Raw genomic sequence first — 11,500 nt, 5'->3', positions numbered from 1 at the left:
CCTCTTGTGTAATGTTTATAAGCATCCGCCTGGTTTTGAGATGTATGTGCAAAAGACAATACATTTTTGTAAGCGTAAACAAATGCTATTTTTCCAAGGTCTAATGATTTGATAACGATATATTTTAAATTAGTTGATCCGATAACGATATTATAACAAACATAATTTACACCATACTGCTATCAAACAGACGATTGAATGAACACGTAAGCGTCATGCGACACTGTATTTCTCTTTTTGTGGTTGTTTAACAATACTATACAAGCATTAGAAATCTCCAGTGTGGATTTTGGAAAACCAAGGTATAGTTAAATAATAAGAAAGTTCATGTCGCCTGTGTCGGCCTCGGTTGATACTTTTTTCTAGGCTCGACAATGTATCCCAACCTTAAAGTTGCACTCTCACAGAAAAACAATTTTTGATTTTGATATACACTTAATTTTTTATAATAAATTATTATACCAATAACTGCCAAACTGTTGACTTTTAGTTTAGATCACTGAATGAAATTTAATGCAGTAGCCTCGTTTTCCATGATTCCACCGGTATTTGTAACTGACAACACAAAAAGATGGCGATCACGGTTGGTAATTAAGACATTTAAAATCGATTGAGGTGTTCCCTGGTATATTAAAGCTGCACTTTAACAGATTTACCATTTTTACACCTTTTTTATTTTTTGTCTGGTTTTTATTTTATTAACGCAATCATAACAAACATTGAAAATTGTAATAGGACATGAGGTCCTGGGCCCCGTTTTACTAACAGTTCGTAAGTTGTGCGTAAGTTTTTACGTACATTTTCAACTTACGTAAATAATACGAATTGCGTACGTGCGTTTTACTAAAATTTCGTAAGTGTAAATATTTGCGTAGGAATAAATTATGCGTAACTCTCCGATTGGAGGTAGAAAGCTCTCTTGGCGCGCACCTGTCAAAAAAGATAAACAATGGCGACGCCGCAAAAGATTAAAAGGAAAGAGAATTGGTCCAGAGCAGAGCATGAAATGCTGAGGTATTCATTCCTTGATGAAAGCCATGCCATTGAAAGCAAATCCAACCATTACTCATGTCGATGAAGAAAAATCGTGAAAGAGGAATGAAGAGAGGTGGGGTATTTTTTTTAAAATATTGTTTTGGAACTTTGACTATGACAGATGACGACAATAATCAGATACTATGTTACAGTTTTATACTGATTTTTGATATAGGTATAGTTGTTTTATGTTTTATTCAAATATTGTAACGATTTGTTTCACAAAGGTAGCCATATATGTTAATTTGTAAGTTACACATGTATTTGTAGTGTCAGCCATTCGAGCACACACTCTTTCTTTCACAATTTATTGTTAGTATGTTTTGACCATAGCCCCCGCCCGCCCCTGATATTCTCCAAGAAGCTTTAATAATAAAATTTAAAGATTTTTTTTTTGACTTTCAGACTGATTCTTTTTATGCCCAGGGTGTTTGCATTAGAACTCTTGATGAGTTTAATAAGAAATTAACCAACATCAAAATGGACATGAAGAGGATGCATCAGATGGCAGCGCAGACAGGTGGTGTGACTCTGTATCTGTTCTGATACTAGAAGGGCCACTTCTGGCATATATCTACGGGGTGACTCCTCCAAAGTTCAATGAGCAGGAGGTGAAGGTAAATTATTACTTATTTGCAACTTATCTTTCATCTTTAATTATTTCAGGAATCGTACAATTATAGTTAAAATCACGTTAAAATTATTGTTTTGTTAATACATATTTAAAGCTGCGCTCTCACAGATTGAGCGTTTTGACAACTTATTTATTTTATTGTCTTGAAACGAGCCAATTTTTGCGAAAATCCTTAGAAACCTGTTATATAAGACAGCTGACAAAATATTAGATCTCAGATTTTTATAGTCAAGTTCCAAAATTGATGTTTTATGCATTTTTCATTAACCGTTAGTAACGGTCTAAGCCATAAAATATTAATTTTCGGAAGAATGAAAATCTACGATCTGTTTTTTTTTCAGCAATCTTCTATCATTGGTTTACATATATCTATGCAAAACATTGCCCTTTCCAAGACAAAAAATAAAAAAAAGTTGCCAAAATGGTAAATCTGTGAGAGTGCATCTTTAAAATTCCATTACAAGATGCTTTTTTTTGGAAATTTGGTAAAATTGTTTTACAGATGATTCAGCTGATTGGTGATTTAGCCATAGTTTTTTTTCTGGGGTTGACACTTTTGCTTAAAATAGTAAGATTTCTTACCTGCCTCAAATGAATTTCATGGATGTATCTGTCAATATTTTTTATTATAGGTGTTATTAAATTTGAATAAAAATGAGTATATAATGATGTCATTCTAAAAGAATTGGTGATTCTCAGGTCATTTATATATATCTTATTTTATTTTCAATAACACTAATGTATTTATATATATATATATATATATATATATATATATATATTTTACTGCAGAAACAAGTCCATCATCTTTGGTGCTGCACCATACTGCCAAAACAGCTACATGTGCATCGCTTGCAGTGGAGTTATGTCAATTTACCTCCAAAGTGTTTCCTGGAATGTCCCAGGGGGCTGCCATGATTCCAAAAAGGTAGAACACAAAATATGACTAAGTAAACATACAAACTTGAGACAGACTGTGTTATGGCAGTGTATTCATGCCAAAAGAGTCATGCAATGGATACAAAAGGTTAAACAGTTACTATCAAAACCCCAAAACTGTGAAAAATATGTATTAAAATGAAACTTTAAGCCACACCAAAGTGGTCACTGGAGCAAGTACTCAGATTTTTCTACATGCTATTAAGATATTTATGCATAAAATTATAGGTCAGACAGTACCTTTCTGTCTAAATATTTTTACATTTGAAATTCTTTTTAAAGACTTTAGTAAGACTTTTAAAAAAGTACATATAAATGTGTGTATTTTTATATTTCAGTACAACACCAACTGCAGCAAAAGTGACAAGAGTCTCCACGATTCCATCTACAAGCAACTTGAAAAGACTTCTTAAATGCCAAAGTGAGCTCTATGAGCAAATATTACATCAACAAAAACTGACAATTGACTGTCTCCTTTATTACAACTTATTTCATGAATGATAACTTAAATAAAATCTGACTCAGCAACTGTTTTAAATCAACAAACATTCTTACATAAACCTTTAAAGTCTTATAATAGAATCATATACCTGGAAGTCTTTGATTATTTTATCTACTTAAAAAAACTCACAATCCACTTAAATATTGCTGACACTTGAAGCTTTGCATATTTTATTCAGTATTGTATTTCATAAATCATTATTTACCTGTCAACCTATTCATATTCATGTAATTTTATATTAAAATACATATGGAAAAGCACTTTAAAGTGTCATTTAAAGTGACATCTATCAAACATGGTATTCACAAAAAAGGGGCTCATAATCATACATTTTATTTGTTTACTAATAGCTGAATTGGTTATTGTTAAGAGAGATAATATGTCAATTCATTTGTTTTGTAAATGTGTTTTTAAATTGTTATTTGTACTGTCAAAACTATTTTAACATATTTATGATTGTCAGCCTTCATGTACTGTTTTGTTCATTGCTATAATCATCTTCTCCATAAGTAATGTCAGTCATTATCAAAATGATACAGCATCAAATTCATGTATAATCATTTTTAAAGGGACTCGTTCATGTTTTATATGGTTAGACATCGATTTTTTTTATGTCCTATGAAATGTGAACAAAATGCTTGTAGCAATGATAAAACACTACAAAAGTTCAAATAAGCTCAGAAAATATGGCATAAAATGCTTTATTTTGCCAAAGTCAGGCTATTTAAAATTAAATCATTTTAGGCTTAGATTTACTATAAAAATGTTGTTTATATGATTATAGCAGTTGCTTTTTGGTCTTTCTTCATAAAAATTAGTAAAATAATTAAATTTCAACAATTTGAAAATTAATAATCTAACAGTCCCTTTCTGATAATGACTGCTACTATTGTGTTGTTGTTTTTCAAGTTGAACTTTATGTAAAATGTCAATTTTAAATTCACACAAATAAAGTGTTCACTTATTTCACAGATAGATATGTTTTACCTTTGTCTTTTTCACTTTGTTGAAATGATAATAATGATAACTCTATGGAATTCAAATATTAGCACAAACACTTCATGTTATTGAGATATTGAGATGCACACTTTCTATTTTGTATTGAATAATTAATCAAATCCCTAGAATGACAGTTTATTCCTCTTGATTGCTTTTACTTCAATACATACTGCAAAAATGGTGCCATCATCAATGCCAAAAAACTAAGTGCAACCACTACCCTTGACAGTATTATGAGTTTTTGTTGTTTGCCATATACAGAGGAACATTGCCTGCCTACAAACTATGAGATCTTTGATTCAATCCTAAACTACTTTTGTGATTTTCCACATCAACACTTAGTAATGTTGACTTGGGAAACAAGACAGTTTATAAACCAAACATATACCTTATGTCCATAAGTATTTTACTGTATATAAACATATCAAATTAATAAATTCACAAGTGGACAAGAAATCAGAACAAAAATCACATTACATAAATACCGTAAGAGAAACATCATTCAACAGATTACAAAATCAGAGTATTTTTTAAGTTAACAATGTTTAAAAAAAGAACCTTAAATGTCTATTCATTACAATTCAAACAATTGAAATTGTTCAAAATATTTATAAAAGAAAAATATAACAGTATTTAATAACAAAATGTTCATTAAAAATGGAATGGTAAGCATTTTGACACTTGTGAAGACAAAAATAACAATAAATGTTTAAATAACAATAAATGTTTTGTATGACTAACTAACACATCCAGGGTATTTATATTGAAATCTGGCAATGGGGGCTGCTCTTGCCCTCTGGGCATTGGGGTCAACTGGCCACAAGTATGGTGGTGCATTTCCTGGTGTAACTTGAATCTGTCCATCAAACTGCACCCCTCCATCAATGCACAATAATGTTGTGCAGCAAACTTCTCTGGGGTGATCTGCAAAAATCCTCCTGTTTTATGAAGGCATCTGTTTCAAAATAAATGATGTTATTTAAATATAGAAAACAATGTTCATTGGAAAATAACATATAACAGATGAAATGCCTTATGGCTTTCTATAATATGCTTCCAGGTGAACTAAAGAATTTTATCAAAGAAATATATTTTTATATTTGGATGTTTATAACACAATTCCACTACATTACATAAGCATTAAAACTATTGGTAAAAAATTTCAAGGGAGCAGTAAAATTATAATATTCAACAGACTTGCTAACTAGCTTTCCATTATGATTAAGTTACATTGAACAGGAATGGTTTATAAAAAAAACCTGTTGAACATAAAAATAGCCTGCTTGATTATTCCACAAGTTTTAATGTAATTCATTGAAAGACTGTATGTCAACTTTTAACTGAAAAAGGTGATTTAATTCATTTCATGAATAAGAATGTTCCTAATTGTCTAAATTGGCTTTGCTTTTATAGGTATAACAACTATTTAGTAAGCCTGTCATAAAGTTGAATACATTTCTGAAAGAAGACAATGGAATGCGCACATTAACATTGTCATTGTTGCTCACAAAACAGTATCACCAACTTCAAAGTGGAACCCATCCAGGCTATTTATATTAACTTAAATTATTATTTTCTATGAAATATTTATGATTAACAATTACACTGCCCATGCTTAGAGCCTATATTTTCTTGATGAGAAAGAACATAATTAGTAGGAAAATGTATAGGATTTTTCAAGATCCCATATCACATATTAAATTTATTTATATATATTTCAAATGTCTGTTAAAAAAATGTTTGAACATGAATTTTTACTTACTTGCCAAACAGATAGTATCATACACATACAGAGCTTCTGGAGATGCCATGAACAAGTCCACCCTCACTTTAGAATTACCCTTTCGCCAAGAACTGCGGTGTTATGAGGAGCTTCCGGTACAACAAAGAACCAAACAATTTGATATAATATTACACTTCTTTTTGAAACATACATATATAAAATGAAGGAAATATGTATTTATCAAAATTTTGAACTAGACATACAGTATTGTTTGTTTCAGTTAAAGACATCCAATAAGTTCCACCGAGTCAGCACCAAAAGAAATGTTTCATGAGTGGCTTGCTACAAGTGTAATATTTATCTTTTGTTGTCACAAGATGATTTATATTGCAATCTTACACTGAAAAAAACAACAAGTTTTATGTTTATCGATAGCTTACCTGACCACAGCTAACCACATTAAATTTTAGCCAAATGACATCATACTGCAAACTAAACTAAATGACATCGTTGCGTTTCCTTCCCGGCATTAAATGTTTGTATTAATGTATCATTGTATGCATTTTTAAAATGAAACGGTAGAATTTGGAATGAAAGGAGAATATGAGGTTGATTACAGAAGAGGTTGGAAGTAATCAAGGCACCAACGGTTGTGTAGCAACAAAATTTTTGGAAGAAAAGCGCAATAATAAGCGAAAACCCTACCTGAGTGACTCCATTTGTATCAATTACCGGTCAAATGATGTTTACCTATGTGCCATTGCGGCAAGAGCCAAGACTACAATATTTCCAGTACACAGCACATTTCAGTTTGTAGATTATAAGTTGCAAATAAATGAATGTCATGCAATATCACATATTGGGGATTAAATGCCACCCAAAAGAAATAAAGCACAAACACTATTACAAACAACTTTTTTTTAAATCTCAGACACTCGTTTCCTTCCATCCGGGTTACTCTTAATACCGAATAATACCGGATAATACCGAATAATACCGAATAACTACCGAATAATACATTTATTTTGCAAATAAAACTTATATTAGTATAAATTTATGTGAAGTATATATAAATATGACGTAAAAAGGTACATTTTTATTGTTTTTATTGCTTTTTTCAACATTTTATTTTATCCAAGATTTGCCTCCCTTTGTATTTTCCCGCTCTCAGTTCATGAATAATAATATCATATTATCAAGATGGAAGTCCGCGATCCTTGTTTCAACATTCAATAAATATAATTATACTCAATTGCAAAAGAAAGTGTTCATTTTTATTTTTTAAGTATCTCCGAATTGAAACACGTACCAGTTTGAAATTAGGTGTAATATATGTATGCAGCATTTCTTATCGCTTAAGCCAGAGCCATATAATACATATCTTTATTTTATGTCTCTGCATAAGCGTATCAATTCCGATATTAATCGTAGAACATTCAATTGTAAAGCGATGATGGTATTTACAATATACTTTTACCATGGCATAGTAAAGCCAACGTCAAGTTATGATACCGTAAATAATGGCAACATCGTGCGTAACGGCTTAATGACGTAACGTCACACAAGCTTCCTCCTAGCCCCACACGAAAAGACACAAAGAAGTTGTGAGCAGAGTTGTTTGACTAAGACCTTAGACCTAAGTGGGGTCAATGGGAGCCTGGTGTTTGACCTTCTTGGATGTTCTTGTTTTGATGTTGACCTTGCGCTTTCGCGCTCCAGGCTTTTTTCCATTGGTGCGGGGTTCAACAATTATACAACGTCCATCAGTAGAGTTAACCAAGGACTTGTTTGTCCTATGTGACCTAAACTTCTTATACAAATTTGACCGCTGAGTAACTGTCATGGCCAGTCACTCAGTCTTAGTAACCTTGAATTTGCTATGGGACGGGGCAAGACGAAACTCGCCAGTTCCTAACAGGGCACGTTTGACCTCTTTGAACTGACCAATTACTAGATCATGAGCTAACTGGGCAAATTCGGTTAAACCTTTTGACTTCCAATTTACAGTTTGCTTCAACAAATGGTTGATGGATTCACAATTGTTGTTCATCCACTTTTGGCATAATGGTGCTTTCCAAGAGGGTTCGTTGACCTTGGTTTGCAAATTTGCTTTTAACTGTTTCCTAAAATACTCCAATAAGGGCCCTGATGTGGAGGAGTATTGTTGGGCAAATTCGTCACAGCGCTCCTCAAAGCAAACTGTGTCATCTGCACTCACTATGCCATCATGACCAAAGATGTTTTTCATCATAGTTTTCCTATCGTTCCTACCTAACCCTACATCAGTCATTTTTGCTTAGCATTTTGTTCTAAATGCCGGGTACAAAGTATATGGGTGGACTCAGGGAAAGTTGTCGTTATTGCCTTTACCAGTGCCCTTTCATCATCTGACCCAATAACCAATTTTCCTAAGTTGGCACCTGGTATCTTTAGCCTAAGATGGTGGAAAATTGGGCGTATGTTTCATAATCACTGCAATCGTGAATGAACATAGGTCCTATGCAGATGGGGGGGTTCTCCTGTTAGAGATCTGGTGACTGTTAATTGCTTGTAACACATCACTGTGACATGCATTTTGCAGAGCATAAATGTCTTATCGACACCGAGAACAGTTTGACCTGAACAGCAGAAAGTCTTTATATCTGCCAACTGCTCATCGGTGTAGAGGAGGATTGAAGGGGGCTTTCCACTATTTCTGATGATGGTCTTAATAAAGGGATGACCTTCAGAGACCATGTTCTCTAACTCAAGAATTTGGTCCGCCATGTTATTTGAGTGACCATTAGACTTCTTACTTTTGACTCGTTTATAATACTGCCTATTGTAGATCTGTTTACGATCTGACGGACCAGTGACCTCATCAAAATTGTTCTTCAGATGGTTGTAAATTTGGTGGGGCTTGACCTTATCTGGCATTTCATCAATATTTGTGAACACCTCTTTGTCGCTTCTTACATACTCACTAGACTTACTAGATGCCTTTCCGTGTGGGGCAAGACATGGTAATTTCCCCAAGTACTCGACAACAGCTAAGGAACTTTGAAGACCCCTATCACCAAGCCAAGTGACCCTTTTTTGTATTTGTTATGAAGTTTAGAAGCTGTGTAGTACCTGTGAACCACGACAACATTAGCCTTTTCTGGCTGCGGGTTCACAGGTACGTACACAACCTTTTTCTGGACAACTTTTCGGACACAGTACTGTTCCTGGCGCAGGAAGACGGTACTTAGCGAACCATCCGAAGCTAACAGATAGTAGAACTTGATGGTATTATGACAAAATGGCAAATTGACGTAATTTGTAACAGGGGTATCCATACTTTTCAACCCCTACACTTCTCAACCCCACCGTCACTCCCCCCAGTCCTTTCACTTCATATTCGAAGTCGGCTGTACTATCGTTATACATTATATATATATATATCGATGAAAGGAAAGATGTAACACATACCTGTTGTAATCGAAGAAAGCCGACAAAGAAGTCAAACCGCTTTCCGTCAACTGTGCGGCAAGTGGTACATATGTAGCCAAGTTCAATGTTTTTCCACTTGCTATAGTCAGTCACTGATACATCCTCACAGACACGATGGAACGCATTATCACAAGAGGCACACTGAATACTGTCACTTAAACACTTAATTCCACATTCACCACAAGGTAATTTCCCAGCGCGTCTACTTCTGAATTCCATCGTTATGATTAACAGATAGAACAAAACAATAGTAGCAATGATGAATTAACAGGCGTGTATTCGATAAACGAATGAATTGATGATGAATGTTCGGACATTATATAGATACATATTACTTCAAAAATATGGGGGTTCAAATGCCACAACGTTGTGTGGAGATGTCTTGTAAAAACATGCCAAACTACACATGTTCGAGCCCCAACGTTGAGGTACTGTCAGTTTGCTTATTGGCACTGGCATGGCCCGAGTCTTGATACCAGATACCTGCCTTTGTGTATTTCCCCCATTGTTTTATAAGAGCAGGTATCTAGGGCCGGGTATATAGTGTAAAGGAAACATGTGAGGGCCTAGCCCCTCGGTGGCAGGTAAGGACCAAGCTCTTTTGTGGCATGTTGAGCCCCAACCAATAGGTAATGACACCAGTGTCACCATATCAAAAATGTTGTTACAAGATGACGCCATATTGTCTACTGGATATATATGACAAACTCCAGAACTTGTTGTAGTGATAAGAATTTGATTAACTACTTATGTATTGTCTTCAAAACATCGGATGATCTTACATTATAATATAAAAGTCTTCATGGAAATAATGTTAAGATTTTCAGACTCCGCCGATCTTTCCCGCTGTTTTATTAGTTATACGATGTTACATTATACATTCCTCAATATTGCCTTTGTTGAATAGAGATTAAAATCCGATAATTTCTGTTTTTCGTGTCGGGGCGTTCAATTTGGACTAAACCCAAAAAAGATTTACCGCCTACGGAATTGTACACGTGTACCACGTGCCAAATGGTGAAAATCGGGTTTACCTTACCGCATGTCAACCATGAAGAGATCGTGGTTTTTTCTCTGTAAAATAGATAGCGTTCTATGTATAAAACTAGCACATCAAATATTAAATCGATACGTTAAACCGTTCTTTAAAAAAATGTAATTTAAACAATGGACGTTTAGAAATTTTGCTCAGTGTATACGAATGCTACGCTGATACCACTTCTCTATTACTATATTTCATTTAAGATGTTAAAGGCATGTTTGGTATTGAGGCTTAAATTTACGAATTAGTTGATAAAAAATATGCGTATTTAGTATTTTTCCATTAATCGAAACTTAAAAACATTCTTTTCATGGTCCAGCCTCCAGCTGATCTGGTCATACAGCGTGCTCCCTGATTGGATGAACGAATAGGGGTTAGCAGAACTTTTGAACAGTACGATTGGCTAAGACACGCCCATCAATATTCCTCTTAATCCGGGTATCAGTAACGCGCAGAAATAGGATATTTCAACGATCAGATAAGGGGTATTAGTGGGGGGGTCAATACACAGTTTATTGAGTGGGTCCAATAAGTCACACACTTTTTATCGTCGTGTTAAAGAATTCATAACGATTTATACCATATATGTTCTATTCACAATTATTTTACCATTTAGTAAAGCAATAGCATATACACATAAAATAAATGCAATGGACAAAGTCATTAATATTTTCAAATAATTTATAAAGGGTAAATTTTACATGAACAATACTGCTGACATTTCGTGTTCGCCTCCGTCCAGGTAGGATTCTTCTTTTTTGCCTGGAAATGTTCAATTAGTCTCACGTGTTGAGTTTATAACATTTTCAATTATAAATACAATGTTATATTAACACTATTCGTCACTGGCATAATTATTGGATAAAAAAGTATCAATATCTGATTCGATTTTATATTATGTACAAGTCCTCAGAAGTTCGACAATGCTTTATTAACGCATATTGTTCACGTAGCATTATAGCTCCGTTGAACGAGAATGACGTTAACATGTCAAATAGAAAAAAAATAGTTTGTGCATTAAATAAATAAACTTCGTAATATTTCTTCAAACTAAAGGACACAGTTTCATAATGGTATAAATTAGCCAAATTTATTATCTCTATGGATTGCATTCGTCACTTTTTAACCCTTCAATGACACAAATCTGACGTATTC

The 11,500-nt window shown here is 33.7% G+C and overlaps 1 pseudogene; it reads left to right on the top strand.

The window, feature by feature from the left end:
• Positions 1-203: 203 nt before the first annotated feature.
• LOC128232743 (sulfotransferase 1A1-like) overlaps positions 204-11,500 on the top strand; it is a 33,399-nt pseudogene continuing 22,102 nt past the window's right edge.

This window comes from Mya arenaria, chromosome 4 (genome assembly GCF_026914265.1).
Source record: "Mya arenaria isolate MELC-2E11 chromosome 4, ASM2691426v1".
In the NCBI taxonomy this organism is placed as follows: domain Eukaryota; kingdom Metazoa; phylum Mollusca; class Bivalvia; order Myida; family Myidae; genus Mya; species Mya arenaria.
This window is presented reverse-complemented; position numbering and strand designations above follow the sequence as displayed.